We start from the raw sequence: 15,994 nt of genomic DNA, 5'->3' as shown, positions 1-15,994 counted from the left end.
TGATTGATTGGTAATGCAGAAGAGTGGATCAAATCAATGGTATGAAACCAAGTGCGTATTTTACACATTAGGTGAGAGCTGTACTGGTCTGACCTCATTCACACTTAGTTCTATGCTGCTGCTCTTTCGCTGATGTAATGGAGTTAGTCCAGATTCACACGTATGTGTGCAGGGCAGAACACAAAGAGAAGGCATGGATGTCTCTGCACAGCTCTGGCTGTAGATGGGTGCACGGGGAGAGGGTGGGTGTTGCTGCGCTCTTGTGTGTCTGCACCCTGAGATGTGCCTGCGCCCTGATACTCCTGCAGGATCCCTGGGCACAAGCTCCCAGTGTGATCCTGAGCTGCACCCTCCCACAGGAGTCAGGCTCCCCTGGGCTGGGGGAGAGGAAAGAGGAAGAAGACCCTCACTGCTCCTTGCCTGGTATTTTTTCCTAATAGAGAGTGACATTCTCATTTTTCTTCACCTATTTTACACCATTAAGGTACCATATGAAGGCCTTAAGGTGAGTATAAAAGACAAACACTTGAGTTGTTTGGAAGAGACATTTTTCTTTTGGGGGGGGGAAATGTTTTCCTTACATCTTGTGCAGCACTACGCCTTTGGATTAATAGTATTCATTATAGTGATAGTAACCGTACACCCAGAACAGCAATTGCAGTCCAGGTGTCTCTCAAAAATTTAGATCTGGCTGAAAATAAATTGACTTAGTCTCAATCTGCTCAGTCTGAGTTTCTTCTACTTGGCCCCAGGCATGGATGGACCTAGATAAGCTCCTTGCTTTTTGTAGTTCAATAGGATTAACTTAATTAAATAAATTCCATAAAAACCCTTGATGTTTCTTGACCATGAGCTTTATTTTCTCAATACATCTCTTCTACTACTTAGATTTTTATCACCTTAGAAGCAGTGCCAGAATTAGGTGTTCTGTTACCCCAGCTAATGTTGCAAAGCACATTTATGTATTGATGACTAGCTGTTCCTTTTCAGATATTTGGTGTGTTCACTGAGGGTGACAATAACATTGTTGAGTCAAAATTGTGTGTGTGCTGGAGGTGTTGTTAGTGCTCGGTGTCAGGGAGAAATGTGGTGGTACAGGGTATTCCCTTCAGGCTGACCCTGTGCAGGCTGAGAGCTGGCTTCTTAATGTGCTACTTGTTTGTCCACTGTAATGGAAGACATTTGGGGAACCCTAAATCCATCCTAATGCACCTTTTGTGGACAAGTTGTTATTATGTTATCTCAGTTAATATTTGTGTAGTGCTGATACCATTCTGCTTGCCTCACAGAAATAAAGACAAAGTCTATGCCTTGAAGAGGTTGCAAATTAATGTCTCCACACAGCTCAGCAGTCTTGTGGACTATAAATTGCTAGGACAGGCCTTAAGAAAAAGCAATAAGGTGATGTGGGGAAATGTTGTACCAAGTGGTGTACAGTGAAACTGCACAGTAGCAGCCATTAAGCTTCTGATTTGACAGCTCTGCTATTTCTGTATTGATTTTAGAATTATTTTCTGCTGTTTAGATGCAGATATTGCAAGCATCGCATCTCAGAATGAAACAATAGTAGTAGATTGTGGAAGGCAAGGCCAGGTGAAAGTTTCTTGCAGGCAAATTCACATAAAGAAAAGAAAAAATGCTACCACTGCAACTTCATTCCTAGGATACAGGACCTAAGCTTCTTGCACTAGTAGAAAATGGAAAGCAGAGATAATGGAAAATTCCGGAGTTAGAGCCATAAGTACTTTTGCTTCTTCGCTTACTTTTTGTTCCCCAGACTGTAAGGTATAGAAAAGTCCATGTAAACTACCTGTTAATTTGATATCAGTTTGGTCTTGGATGTGATATTACACAAATCTCAGGTGATGCTTATAATGAGGTAGGAGACAACCTAACTCATACTTTCTTCTGCATTTCAGCTTGTTTGATGCTGTTTGATTTCCAATAATTTTGAAAAAGTTTTTTTGAGGAGACTTCATGGACTGGTGCATACTTCCAAAATTTATGTATTTTTTTTGAAATTTTTACCTCCTGATGTTTCTTTTGATTTTTCAAATTCTGGTTAGAGGTATTGAATCTTAGCATTATCATTGTATATTGTGCTATTTTCACTAACACTGAAGGATCCAAGCCACAATGTAACAGCTCATACTGTGTCAGAAAAAGCAGTGAACAAATATCCAAACGCCTTCTCCCCAAGGGCACAGAGACTTTAATAAATCAGGTGAAGGTACTGACTCCTTTGACACGGATGCTGCCAACCAACAACAATTTGGGTAGCTGTAGCCCCATGATCCTGCAAAGATTTCCAAGTTCTGCTTGTAGTTTCACCTTGCCCTTGTTCTGGCATGAGCTTCACCTGTTAATGACCATGTGCTCTGTGTCCAGACTTCCCTATCTGCAACAGGAGATATGGGTATTGAGACCAACCAGCTACATAACCATGAGGCAAGTAATTCTGGATCTCGCTTAACTCGGTCATCCATGAGCTGGGTATCTAATCTGAGAGAGAGAGAGGTATCTCAGTAGTCAATTGAGAGAAATGGGAAGAGAGGGAAGGGATAGTGCTTCATCTGAAGAGACATGTCTGAGGCAGGTAAAATAAATTATTTATCTTCAGAAGAGTTTCTCTCTTTCCACTGTGCTTTAGAGGAGCCTGGACAACTGTCTTAGATCTCAACCCTTATTTTTACATGGCTAAAATTACATGAGATCAATCCCATCTTTTGCTTATTTTATTATCTCAGATGGTAAATTCTTCATGAGGGAAGTAATGCTTCCTATCCACTGGGGCAGTAACTAGTTTAGTGGTTTCTGATTTCAACTGAGGCCTATAAATTACTGTAATAAAATAAAATTACTTTGCTGCTTTCTATTCTTTCATTACTGATTCTTCAAGGTTTTCATCAGCTTTACAATGTGGATTTTAAAATATCATGTTTCTGTGGGGTACAAAGATAAACCCTTACACAAGAAACAGCCATTGTTTTTGGGAAGACTTCTACTATTTGAAATAACTTATAGGTCCATTTGACTGCACAGATAACTGAATTCAAAATATTTGGTTGACCCTTCAGGCCAATAGGCTTTCATCATTTATTCCAGGAGTTTTCTATAGAGCAATGCCAGTTGCAGAATATTCAAACCTGTATACCTTTTATTGGTAGAAATGTTCTATCACATTTACAAAGTTGGGCAGCCCTAGAACAGTAAATGTACATTGGGGGGTGTCTACATGTTGTTGGAGAAAGAATCTCACAGTCCCTCCAACTTCCCCTGCTTGTCTTTCCCTTCCCCTGCTGGAGGATTCTGCTGCAAAGCCTTTACTCAGGTTTTTGGTTTATTGCTATTTACTGATGTTGAAAAAGACCAGAAGGTCTTCCCCCACCACCCTCATTCCACCCCGGTACTATAGTACTGTTTGGGCCTGTGATTGTTATTTGCTATTTCCAGCATCAAAGAATATGACAGAATCATAGAACAGCCTGGATTGGAAAGTGACCTCCAATGATCATCTGGTTCAACTTTTCATGGGAAACAGGGGCTAGGTAAGATTATCTAGCACCCTGTCCAATCACATCTTGAAACATCCAGCAATGGAGACTCTGCCACATCCCTGCGGAGGTTATTCCAGTGACTGTTTTCGCCATAAAAAATGTCTTTATTATGTTCATATGAAATCTGTCCCATTGCAACTTGTACCCATTGCCTCTTATCTTCTCCATCTGGCTTCTTGTGAAGAGGGAGCTTCTGTCCCTTTTGTAGCTGCCCTTTAAGTACTGGAATACTGCAGTGAGGTCCCCACGAGCCTTCTCTTCTTCACAGAGAAAACATCTAACTCCTTCACCCTTCCTTACAGGACAGGTTCTCCAGCCCTTTGACCATTTTCATGGCACTCGTTTGGACCTTCTCCCATCTGTCTCCATCTTTCTTGAGCTGCGGAACCAGAACTGGATACAGTATTTCAGGTGCAGCCTAACAAGCACTGAATGTCCCTATTCTGCTAGCAATGCAGAATGGCCTTCATTGCTGCAGCTGTGCGCTGCTGGCTCACATTCAGATTTTGTCCACCTTGAACCCTCGGACCCTTTCAGCAAGGTGCTCCACAGCCACACAGATCCTAGCCTGTGCTGGGCTCTCAGCTTATTTTGTCCGAGGTACAGGGCTTTGCACTTTCCTTTGATTCTGTCTTGAATTTTCAACTTATTTCTATTTGATCCCACATATTTTCTAACATACAAATGTCTCCACAGAGACTTTGCCTCCTCTGCTCATCAGAGCAAAAACTTTCAGTAGCAGTGGGCAGATGGGACAAACAGAGCATCCTGAGTGTCCTGGGTGCCTCCTAGAGTTACATAGGTGACAGCTGTAGTACCTGTGCTCTGTGTGCAACAAGGATGGCTGAATGCAGGTGCTGATCATTAATGTCACTATATTTATATATAATATGTCATCATTAGCTATACAAAATAATCTTACATTCTCTTTTCAAGTAAGTTACTTGGTGCTTAATGATGCTCTTCAGCCATTTCAAATGTTTTGTTTTTTTACATGGCTGTGATTCTTCCTTCTTTCTTCGCTCCCTGGTCCTTGAAGAGGTGCAGTAGTCACAGGAGCAGACACCATTCATAAAAGTTTTTCTTTTTTCTTTTTTTATCCTCTGATTTTGTTTTCCTTTTCCATATGTACTTGTTTCGGCTGAGATAGAGATGTTATTTGTTTTGTTTTGTTTTGTTTTTTGTAGTAGCTGGTGCAGTGCTGTGTTTTGAATTTATTCTGAGAACAATCCTGGTAACACACTCATGTTTTAGTTGTTGCTCATTAGCACTTACCCCAGTCAAGGACTTTTCAGTCTCATGCTCTGGCAGTGACAAGGGGCACAAGAAGTCATGAGGAAGCAGAGACAGGACACCTAACCCAAACTAGCCAAAGAGGTATTCCATACCACAGCAAGTCATGCCCAGTATATAAACTGGGGGGGAGTTACGCCGAAGGCCCAGATCACTACTTGGGTCGAGCTGGGTATTGGTCAGAGGGTGGTGAGCAATTGTATTGTGCATCACTTGGCTTTCTTGAGTTTTATTCTTCTCTCTCTCCTTTTCCTGTTGTTGTTATTATTAACTTTATTTCCATTACTAAACTGATCTTACCTCAACCTGAGGGTTTTACCTTTTTCTAGTTCTTCCCCCCACCTGACCTGGGTGTGGGGGGTGAATGAGTGAGCAGCTGTGTGGTACTTAGTGTCTGGCTGGCGTTAAACTATGATACTGTGGAGCCCAATATGATACTTGATCTTCTCTTCATTCTTCCTGAATCTTCAGTCCTTGCTTTTCACATTCCTGTCTGCCATCTGTGTATCAGCATTATACAGTGAATAAGAGTGTTTTATACAAAAACAAATCCACCTAATTGTTTACATTCAGATGCTGTGGTGTTTGCTGGCTGTACACAGTAACTGAATGACATTCTGCAAATCAACCAAATGTTCTTATTTTTTCTATTCAATATTGTTTAAGATTTCTTTCAATCAAGAGGAAACATACATACAAACAATAATGAGAAGATATTTTGTGCACACAAGTGATGTATGCGTCGCATATTATAACCAGAGATCTGTTAAACGTAATATACAAATAATTAGACTTAATAAACAGGGTGGATAAGCATTTTTTTCATACATAAATTATATTGTGATTCAGCCATAGAGAATTTCTGTCTCCCACATTAATATCACTTTATTTATTGTAAAGTGCTGTTGGTGCTAGTATGTGGTTATAGCAGGCAAAGGGTAGAATAACTCCCGGAAGCAGAGTGCAAGAGAGGGAGCTGCAGATGCCTTTCATCAGTGCATGTTCAGGAAGCAGGAGTCCTAGGTAGCCCATGGGACATGCATGATATAGAGTACCTAGGCTTGTTCCAAAGGAGAAATCAGAAACTGAATGCAGTGCCTTAATATATTGAGCCATTACAGTTATTATACACTAAAGGCAATCTGCTTTTTGCACAAAGGGTGGTGGCATTCAGGGCTAGGGTAGGGAAGGGAAGGACTTTTGACCTAAGAATCTGAAAACAATGGGAAATGTATCTTCATCTTTAAGGGAGACAGAATATTTTTATTCCCCAAAATAACTGAATTTAAAGAGGTCGCAGAATGGCTGTTAAAGTCCCCATTTACTAGTTACATCTATAATGCTTTTATAGTGGTATTTATAGAACTCTCTACACAAGTCTTAACTGCATGCTCACCCTCAGCTTTGTGTGTTACCATTGTAGCAACATCTATGGTACAGTGCCAGTTTCTGCATTTGCTGGGTGTGCAGGCATTTCTTTACATGGAAACATGGAAGTCCGAAATGAAAGCAACAGCTCTGGCCACATTACCAGGGCTCAAGAATGTTTGCCAAGGACTGTGTAAGCTGGCAGGCTGCCTCCTTCCCCTTGATGCAGTCCATCTCTGGATGGCTATTGATGCCTGTGCAGTAGCTGGAGCCTGCAAGGCATGCTCAACACTTCCACTGCCACCACCTTTCTCAAGAGTGACCTTCTGCAGGGGACATGAAGGTCTGGAACCCACCTTTCTGCCAGACTGAAAGCCACAGGCAAGGGAGGATTTGAAATGAGACCTGATGCCCAGCTGACATGCTAAGTCCCAAATATATTTTTGCTGTGAGAATCTCACTCTCAGTGATTATTAAATCCATCTGTTGATCAATTGGTGTTTCTATTTCCACTGCTCCTTGGCAGCTTAGATACATTGTGACTGACTGGTTTAGACAGCTAGGTCAGAACAAATTGTACTAATTGCATGCAACCATTTCACTTCCAAACTTCTGCCTGTGCAAGAATATCCCAGAGCTAATCTGAAGTATAGTACCTATTTGATTATTTCTCTAATTAAACACATGTGACTGTGATATAACACTGGCTTCAAATGATATTCTACTGGTGTGTGTGTGTGTGTGTGTGTGTGTGTGTGTGTGTGTGTGTGTGTGTGGGTGTGTGTGGTGTGTGTGTGTGTGTGTGTGTTAAAGACTTGGCCCCAACTGTTCCCCCATTCACAAGGTGCTCTGGAGGCTGCTTTATTCTGAGTGCTCCAGGCTGTCTGCCCTGGCAGCATCAGTGGAGTCAACCTCACTTAGCATCTTTGCCAGGTGCTCTCAGGCCTGCCCCAGGACATGGACAAGACAGCAGTGAGCTGAGCAAGGCTTTGCACATCCCCAGTTATACGCCTTTCCCGAGGGAGGGTGGAGGAATAGAGAGACAACAGGCAGCAAACAGACCAAGGCATCCTCTCTTGTTTTTCTCAGTCGACGTGCTGGAGGACCTTCCTAGCACAGCAGGCTCAGCACCTCACCACTCCCAGGAGAGCTGTCATTAGTGGATTACTAAACCACACAGTGTGCCTATCTTATAGCTGGATTTATTAACAGCGTCATTTTGAGTCTCCTGAATATCAGTCCTGTGCTCTCTCAGGAATACCTTGCAAGGCTGTATAGGGAAAAACCTTTCGGTTAAGAAAGCTGTTAAGTGACAGCTGTAAGAAAATGTATTAAGCTACATAAATTGAAAGACTTTCCAGGAATAGTCCCTCCCTCCTGATTTCCAGTGAATATGTTACTGGCAAGGAGGTAGAAAGTTGTGCAGTTGTGGTGCTGAAAAAATAGTATTTTCCTTAAGGAGCTGTGACATTTTGGAAAGCCAGAGCTCTGGCATCCTGCAGAGCAGCATGGACGAGGGAGCCTGAACCTTTCCCTGTCTCTGTACCTTCATGGCTGCAGAACACACCAGTGGGAGAGTTGCTCCTCCTAATTTGAGGATAAAAGTTTCTCCCTTAATTCCAAAAAATTAAGAGATCACTCGACAACATTATGCGTGCTGGCTCAGTGAAGTGACATTTTGGGCCAGCTAGGTGGTCAGTAGGGACAGTCACCTCCTGGGATGGCTCCTGAGACTTACTAGTCACAGAGGGAAGCCCAGAGGGATTCCCTGTCCACCCTTGAAGTCCATATGCATGTGACAGTTTCAAGTTGCTGAGTTTCTTGATTGCCTATTGAGACATAGAAATACCACCAAATAAACTAATATAGCCTTTAAGAGCACAGTTTAAAATAAATCTACTGATAGAGCTTTGACTATAAAGGTGTGAAGGATGGCATGATAATCATAAATTTCAGATTAAAAATAAATCTATTAAACCAGATGTAGCAATTTATGTAGCTGAACCATTACAAAGTAATTCTGTATTCTGTACTGTGGTGTTCAAAGAATACTAAATCTGGAATATATTAATTTCTATCAAAATCCTTTAACCTGTAAAATCCTGCATCTTTAACATACCATAAAAATTTGATTAGTATAAAACCTTAAAGGTTAAAAAATACCACATGTCATATTAAAACCTCCTCAAATTATTAGAACCCAAAGGTCACCATGTTAGTTGGGAATTTAGAGTTTCACAGTTCAGTTTCCTCCCTGTTTTGCAGAAGGCTTCTTTTCTGTACAACAGAAGTCATTCCTTTCCTAAAGGTTAATTTGTGAGTCTGAGTTTGATTCAGCACTTTCCATGAGCTAGCTGCCTTCTAATTCAGGAGCAATATTGACACTAAGCCTTTCTTCACCAGTGATACACAGACACTTTATCAGAGTAGAGGGACAGAATTAAGCCCTACATTCTGTTGTGCTGTAAGTTGCAGCTCTTCTATAAGTAAATGGTGTTATCAGTACTTTCCGGTACATCTGGAATATCTCCTGCTTTGTTACAGCCCCTCAGTATTTAACATCAGAACACACCACCTGGAATAAATGTGTAGGCTCCTCCTCTAATCAGGGGATATGGGTAGGCTCCAACATGTATTATTGTATGGGATGTAAACTGGCTCCTAAATGTCTGTCTTTCTCCAGTCACCAAAGTATGAATCTAAATGACTAGCTTGGATTAGATTAATCCTGCCTTTTTGTCTTTGTAGCCAAATTTTTCTACAGCTAGACTTCTGCAGGAAGTTTATGGTCTACCTGGTTGGGAGATCAAGTGTTCCCTATATCCTTCTCCATGGAAAATGCCAGTAGCTGAAGTCTAGGAAGGAAAGTGCTTTGTCATGGGTAGGAAAAAGAAAGCAGAAAAGAAATGTTTGTGAGATCCTCAGATGCTGAGGTGAGTATAATCAAGTTAAGTGATCAAATAATGAATTTACTTTTTTTTCTAATAGAATGGTCTTGCTAAGAAAAAATATCTCATTCTGCTAAGATAAGAATGTTTTGTAAGAAAGTGTTTTTTTTGCAAACTTTTAAAGGGAAAAAGTTAGACATTTTCCATCAAAGGTATTTTTGTCTGATTTTGTGGCAATAATACGCTTGTATTACATTTGTATATCTATACATAATTTCATATATATTCATTTCACTATTATTCAAAGTCTGAGGTAAAAAAAATTCTGAGTGATATAATTTAAATACAGCATTCTGAGTGTCTCAGAGTTTTTGGAGGTCCCAAATTGTTTGTTTTATTGTCTGTTGTGTGCTGGGTTTTTTTCCCCCAGAAGCCTGAATTTTCTTTGAGATTCTAATGATCCTTTAGTTTTGGGGAAGAATTTAAAAATGTCTAGTTAACAGAATTGTGTTATAAATCCTATTGTCAATCACCCCTAACACCTAGATAACATTATCTAACTATCACCTTCCAACTTGGTGGTCCTAGATGGTGCTCTCACTGAGTTGTAGTCCATGCATCTGTATGCCTGTTTCCTACTAACTGCTGGTTTGTCTTTAAGTATAAAGTATGCCAAGGTGAACAGAACTATACAAGCACAGGTGCATGCTATAACAGTAAATGCCTTGTTGATTACTTAAATAAGGACCAATTTCAGAACACAGCTGCTTGGTATACTAACAAGTCTCCCTTAGCTATTGTTTTTAACAAGTTGTGAAGCCAGCTTGAGGAGGTTTTTGTCACATCTGCTAGTAAATATTATGTGGTAGAGCAGTTGTATGCAGAATAATGAGAAGTTTTGCTAAGAATATCCAAATTTAAATTTATTTTTAATAGGTGAAGTATTTGAGCTTGACTAACAGAGATGTATCAATGTTCAGCTTTTTACAAGCCAAAAAAAAAAAAAAAATTCCAACCTGATCTTGGATTCAGGAGTAGGGATATTTAAGTTATATGTATACTTCCAAATCATAGTCCAAAAGCACTGATTTAAGGAACAGGAATTTCCGATATAAAAATGATCTTTGTATAGTAGAAAAGATCAGGTGCTTGAGAGGGATGTTCCTGTCAAATCTGATGTTCCTGTCAAATCTGGCATTTGATGGACAGATTCATAAAACATTAGGATGCAGCAATGGAGGATCACTAAGTTACACTTAGCCACTAGGACTGACTCACAATTTTGAAAGAGAATGCCCAGCCTCTGCCAGGGGAAATTAATGAAAAATGCACAAGGATCAGAACTAATGGACATTTTGATTTAGTCCCATTCACTTCTAAAATGCTGATGTGGCCCCAGTAGGGAGAGGCTTTTGCCTTATAGACACCTGCTGAATTTCCTTAGGGGAGACAATGGAAATGTGAATGCATGGTTGACAGATCCCGTTTAGAATCATAGAATCGTTAGGGTTGGAAAGGACCTTAAGATCACCTAGTTCCAACCCCCCTGCCGTGGGCAGGGACACCTTACACTAAATCATATCACCCAAGGCCTCGTCCAACCTGGCCTTGAACACTGCCAGGGATGGAGCATTCACAACCTCCCCGGGCAGCCCATTCCAGTGCCTCACCACCCTCACAGGAAAGAATTTCCTCCTTATATCCAACCTAAACTTCCCCTGTTTAAGTTTTAACCTGTTACCCCTTGTCCTGTCACTACAGTGAGTAGTGAGTCCTGAAAGAATTTCAACAGATCCTCTCACAAAAACTGTTTAAAGAAACTGAGTCAGAGAATAAAGAAGACCGTCCTCGTATTGCTGATGAACTGTTTGAAACTGAAAGTCTGAGTAAATGACTGGAAAGAGCGAGGGTGGGGGTGGCAGGTCACTGGTGGATTCTTGTCAAAGTCTGAGTGGGCACGAGGGCTGTTCAACACATTTGTAAACAAACTGAAGGAAGGGAGGAGCAATAGCATGACAAAGGTTGCTGATGATGCAAAATAATTCATAGCAGGACTAAAAATAAATGCAAGGGCTGAATGTGAAGACTGGCAGAAAGATCTTATGAGGCTGACTGGAGAATAAAATGGCAGGTGAAATTCAGTGTAGACAAATGAAAGTGATGCATAGAATTAAAAAAAACTTACTTTGCATATGAAATTATGGCCTTCTGGATGACCATTGCTTCTCAAGAGTAAGATCTTGAGGTTATAATAAATAATTCCATTAAAATGTCAGTCTCAGTGCTCAGTAGTGGTCAAAGAAGCAGATGCAAATATTAAAGATCATTAGAAGAAAAGAGAACAAACCAGAAAATGTCATAGTGCCATTGTATGAATTCATGGTTTGCTAACATTTTAAGTATTGCATAAAGCACAGGTCCCCTCATCTTCAAAAGGAGATGTTAGACTTGAAAAAAGTTCTGTGAAGGGCAACAAAAATGATTATGGATATTGAATAATTTCCATGTGACTACCATCTATGTAAAACAGGACTCTTCAGTACTGGTAAAGAAACTTGTACAGGAGGAGATAAGGTGGGGGCACGAGGTGTTTGGTGTGAAGAGGAAGAGGGGTTGATATATTCACCATTTCTTCCAATACAGGTATTTAACAGATATTGTACAAGGCAGGTTAAAAACAAACAACACAAGTGGTGTATTTCACCCAGTGGGTAGTCAGGTAGTCAGTGAACAGAGTTCTTGTGGCTATTGTGGATGCTAAAGCTACAGGCATAACGGGAAGAATGGACCAGTCCATGGAAGAGAAAGACATTGCACAGCTTGATATCACTGGCAAACTTGCTGAGTGTGCACTCAATCCCACTGTCCATATCACTGACAAAGATACTGAATGATGTTGGTCATAATACCACCCCCGTGGAATGCCACTTGTCACTGGTCTCCACTTGAACAACCAAAGAATGCAACTCTTTCAGTGCAACCATATAGCCAATTCCTTATCCACTGAGTGGTCCATCCATCATATCCATGCCTCTCCAGTTTAGAGAGAAGGATGTTGTGCAGGACAATGTCAAATGCTTTCCACAAGTCCAGGTAGACAACATCAGTTGCTCTTATCCACCAGCTCTGCTACCCTGTTGTAGACAACCACCAATTTTGTCAGGCACAGTTTGCCCTTACTGAAGCCATGTTGGCTGTCACCAATAGTCACCTTTTCCAAAGAAGAATCTGTGATTAGATTATCAGAGGTCATAGTAGATACTTGGATTACAATAGTCAGAAGGTTTCCCTGTTATTTGAGATGCAATTAAATGAATTTATGTGCTGAAAAGCAGAAAGGTGACTGCGCTAGTGAATATTTTAAGGCATATTTTTTGCCTTAATTAGTTCAAACCTTTTATCTGCTTCTGTGGATTCCCTGCTCCCCTCCCTTATAATTACAAAGACTAAAATCTCTGCCATATCTAGAAGGCAACAAAAAGGTAGGTGGCAGCAAGGATCCCAAAACTAGGAAAATTGATGCCACCACTGGTGTGTCGCAGCAAATGTTTCTTTTTTCTTCTTGCCACAAAACCCACCTACAGATTAACAAAATATCTTCTGGTTTTTTATTTACATCATCAAGTGTTTGTTCTACATACTACGGAATAAATAAAAAGACACAGACTTCTTCAGGGCAGCTTACAGGCTAATAATAAAAGGGGAAGTTTATATGGTAACAAAAGAGTGAGTCAGTTTGTAATCATAGGAAACTCTGAGTGACCACAATGAGGTGTCACCTTAGCCAAAAGGCTATAGTCTTCTGAAGTTTGATTTGTAACTGCAGGAGGAGACAAACAGATTTTTTTTCCCCATGTTAGTGATTTTCAGTTCATTGCTTATGGTGGCTCTTGTAATCCTTCAGTTTTGGCCTTTAAGGACACTTGTGTGTTTCAACAGCCTGAAGGACAATGCTGTTTCTCTGGCAGGTACCTTCATCACTGGTTAATAGAGAGAGGTTTGGTTATGGAGTATTATTGAACTGGCTAGTCCATAACTGGCTAGTAAATTTCATCTTCCTTCTGAAAAGTCAATGTAAAGACCTGTAAAGACCTGGAGCAAGAAGAGAACCACCTGGGTGCTGCAGTTTTCACGAATGTGAACATTAGCATTGCGAAGTACAGAAGGTGCAGCAACAAAGTACTCTTGAGAGGAAAGTCTTGCAGACCTGTGGAGAAGAGTAAACAGGGAGTCAAGAAAAATAATAATGATAATTAAAAAAATTCTGAAGAGCTCTGGGACTGTGATGTCACCTAAGATTTGCCAAGTTAAGCAGAAGAATTTTTCTCCTTTACCAAACATGATGAGACATTGTCTGGGTGAAATATTAATGTCTGCAGATCTCAAGAAGGCCAAAGAACTCAAGAAGGCCAAAGAAGAGACAAAAGTCTAGGATGAAAAAGATGCTAAAGACTTGTATTCTTCCAAAAGACTCAACCAAGCTTCAGTAATCTGTTGGCTTCTTGTGAGGTTGTTTTCTTCTTTTTAGATTTTAAATGTATGTTAAAGGGTTTGGTACATTTATAATAGTTTGGTAACACTTCCTGTTTATTGGTAATAATTGAATCCTGGGATGATAGCCTTTGCTGTGCCTGCTTGTGAGCCTTATTCCTTCCAAAAAGAGAGTTACTGTAGTGACAGGACAGGGGTGACAGGTTAAAACTTAAACAGGGGAAGGTTAGATTGGAAATAAGGAGGAAATTCTTTCCTGTTAGGGTGGTGAGGCACTGGAATAGGTTGTCCAGGGAGGTTGTGAATGCTCCATCCCTGGCAGTGTTCAAGATCAGGTTGGATGAGGCCTTGAGTGAGATGGTTTAGTGTGAGGTGTCCCTGGCCATGGCAGGGGGGTTGGAACTAGATGATCTTCAGGCCCTTTCCAACCCTAACTATTCTATGATTCTAAAACACCCGCTGCTTAATTTCAGTGTCTCTCCCTCTCTGAATCTCTGAGGACCTCTGAAGAAAAATAGCTTCAGGAAGTATCTCCATGGAAGTTACGTAAGGAAGCACAATTTTAGCTAAGGTTCTTGGAAGTGTTGCAGTCTAATATAATCAATGAGAGCTTGAATGGCCACATATTCATTGTTCTAAATAATTATGCTTATTTCCCTTGCTGATCTGCCCACCTGCCAGTGGTGCTTGGTAGCTTTGCAAGCCAAGAAACCCAGCAACAGTGTCCTTGCTTGTGGCGCAGCCTGCCTGGGTCAGCCCTGGGGATGTGGAAAAGCCACGCTGTGAAGCCTTTGTGAGATCAGGAGACAGCCAGTGCATGACATGGACATGACACGTAGGTCTGAGTCACTCAGTGATGGCACTGTTTGTGTTCCATGCATGCTACTCTTGTAAACTTAAATCTAAACTCAGAGATATTGTTGCTGAACCTTTAGAGTGTGGGGGAGCCCAGAACAGAGGATAAACTGTACTCTTGTGGCATAAATTTGGTGAAATTGAGAATAAAAAAAACACATAATTCCTGAGAGTTCTGTGCTCTAGTTTACTCCAGCAGGTACCAGACTCTCAGTTTCCTCTCACTCTTTCAAAGTAAACCCCATTATATTTTTTATTTCCATTAATGTTTCAAATTGTATGATGCCAGGAAAATGTTCAAGTTTTCTTAGAAGTTGTACCTCTTAGAGTTCTGAGACTTCTGAGCGCACTAAAAGCTTAAAACACAAAAAGCTTAAAAAAATACTCTGAAAACCAATGTTTTAAAAATTAGTGTCCTAGCATTTCTAAGAAAATTGCTCGAGTTTTAATCCTGACTCAATGCTTTAGAACACATGGCATTAGCTGTAATGATTTCCACATCTGTAAAATGTGGATAAATATAATTAACTGCCTTGAAGCAATGGTGGAAAGTTAATCACTTGGAAGAATGTATGAGATGGAAGTTACTATGTGGCTGTAAAGTATTAGTGTTATTAGTTACGATATCTTGACAATTAAAATATAAATTTTGCTAAACTCAGGATTTTAACTGACATCAGAGCATGAAGTATGTTTTTCCTTTATGCCAAATACCCTAGAGGAAAGCTTAAATCTATATTTACTGTCCAAGAGAAGGGATGAGTTGGCTTGTTCAAGGCAAATTGCATTAAGTATAGAGAAACAACAAAACCATCAATTACTATGTTAGCCCTTATGCACTCAGCTTGAGGTTGTTCACCGATCACGTGGGAACAATTATCTTTATGGATTATTGATTATATTCAACCCTCAGGCAGCTGTGGGCCTCATAAGGCATTTTGTGGTTGCAAAATGGGTAAATTTTGCAGGCTCTTTCAAGAGCCTTCCTGAATAATTTGAGAATGTATTAATCAACCTCTAGGCTCAGTTACCACTAGTAATCAAACTAGATGGATAATTTGATTAATTAGAGATTCTTTAGGACATAAATAGATACAATAATAAAGTTAGGTAAACTAAAAATACAAGATAGTGACACAAAGGTCTAATTCATGTATATATAAGGAAAGTAAATTGTAAATATGTTGGGACTGGTGGTTGGAAACGGTCATTGTTTTCCCCAGAGACAGCCAGAGGGAAGGAAAGGATGGCACATTTTTCTCCTGATGATTGCCTTCAGTGGAGTATACCAACAACAGTTTTTTCAGTTGTTTCTGAAAAACAGAGATCTTTTTATTTCCAATGATGAACTGACTCAAAATAACAGGATTTGAGGCAAACCCTACCAAAGTCAATGTAAACCCTTCTGTTTAGAATGCTACTGTACTGATACAGGACTCCCTTTAATTGTAAGATGTCTGGCTCCTGTTTTACTGTAGCCCAGTGGCTTTTACACCTCTGAAGACAGTCAAGGTTTCAAAAACGTGTGGTTTGGGCTATGGA

Source organism: Pezoporus occidentalis, unplaced genomic scaffold (assembly GCF_034315485.1).
Source record: "Pezoporus occidentalis ecotype Australia unplaced genomic scaffold, CSIRO_AGI_Poc_V1 ctg18, whole genome shotgun sequence".
Classification (NCBI taxonomy): domain Eukaryota; kingdom Metazoa; phylum Chordata; class Aves; order Psittaciformes; family Psittacidae; genus Pezoporus; species Pezoporus occidentalis.
The sequence above is the reverse complement of the archived record's forward strand: the minus strand, read 5'-3'. Positions refer to the sequence as shown.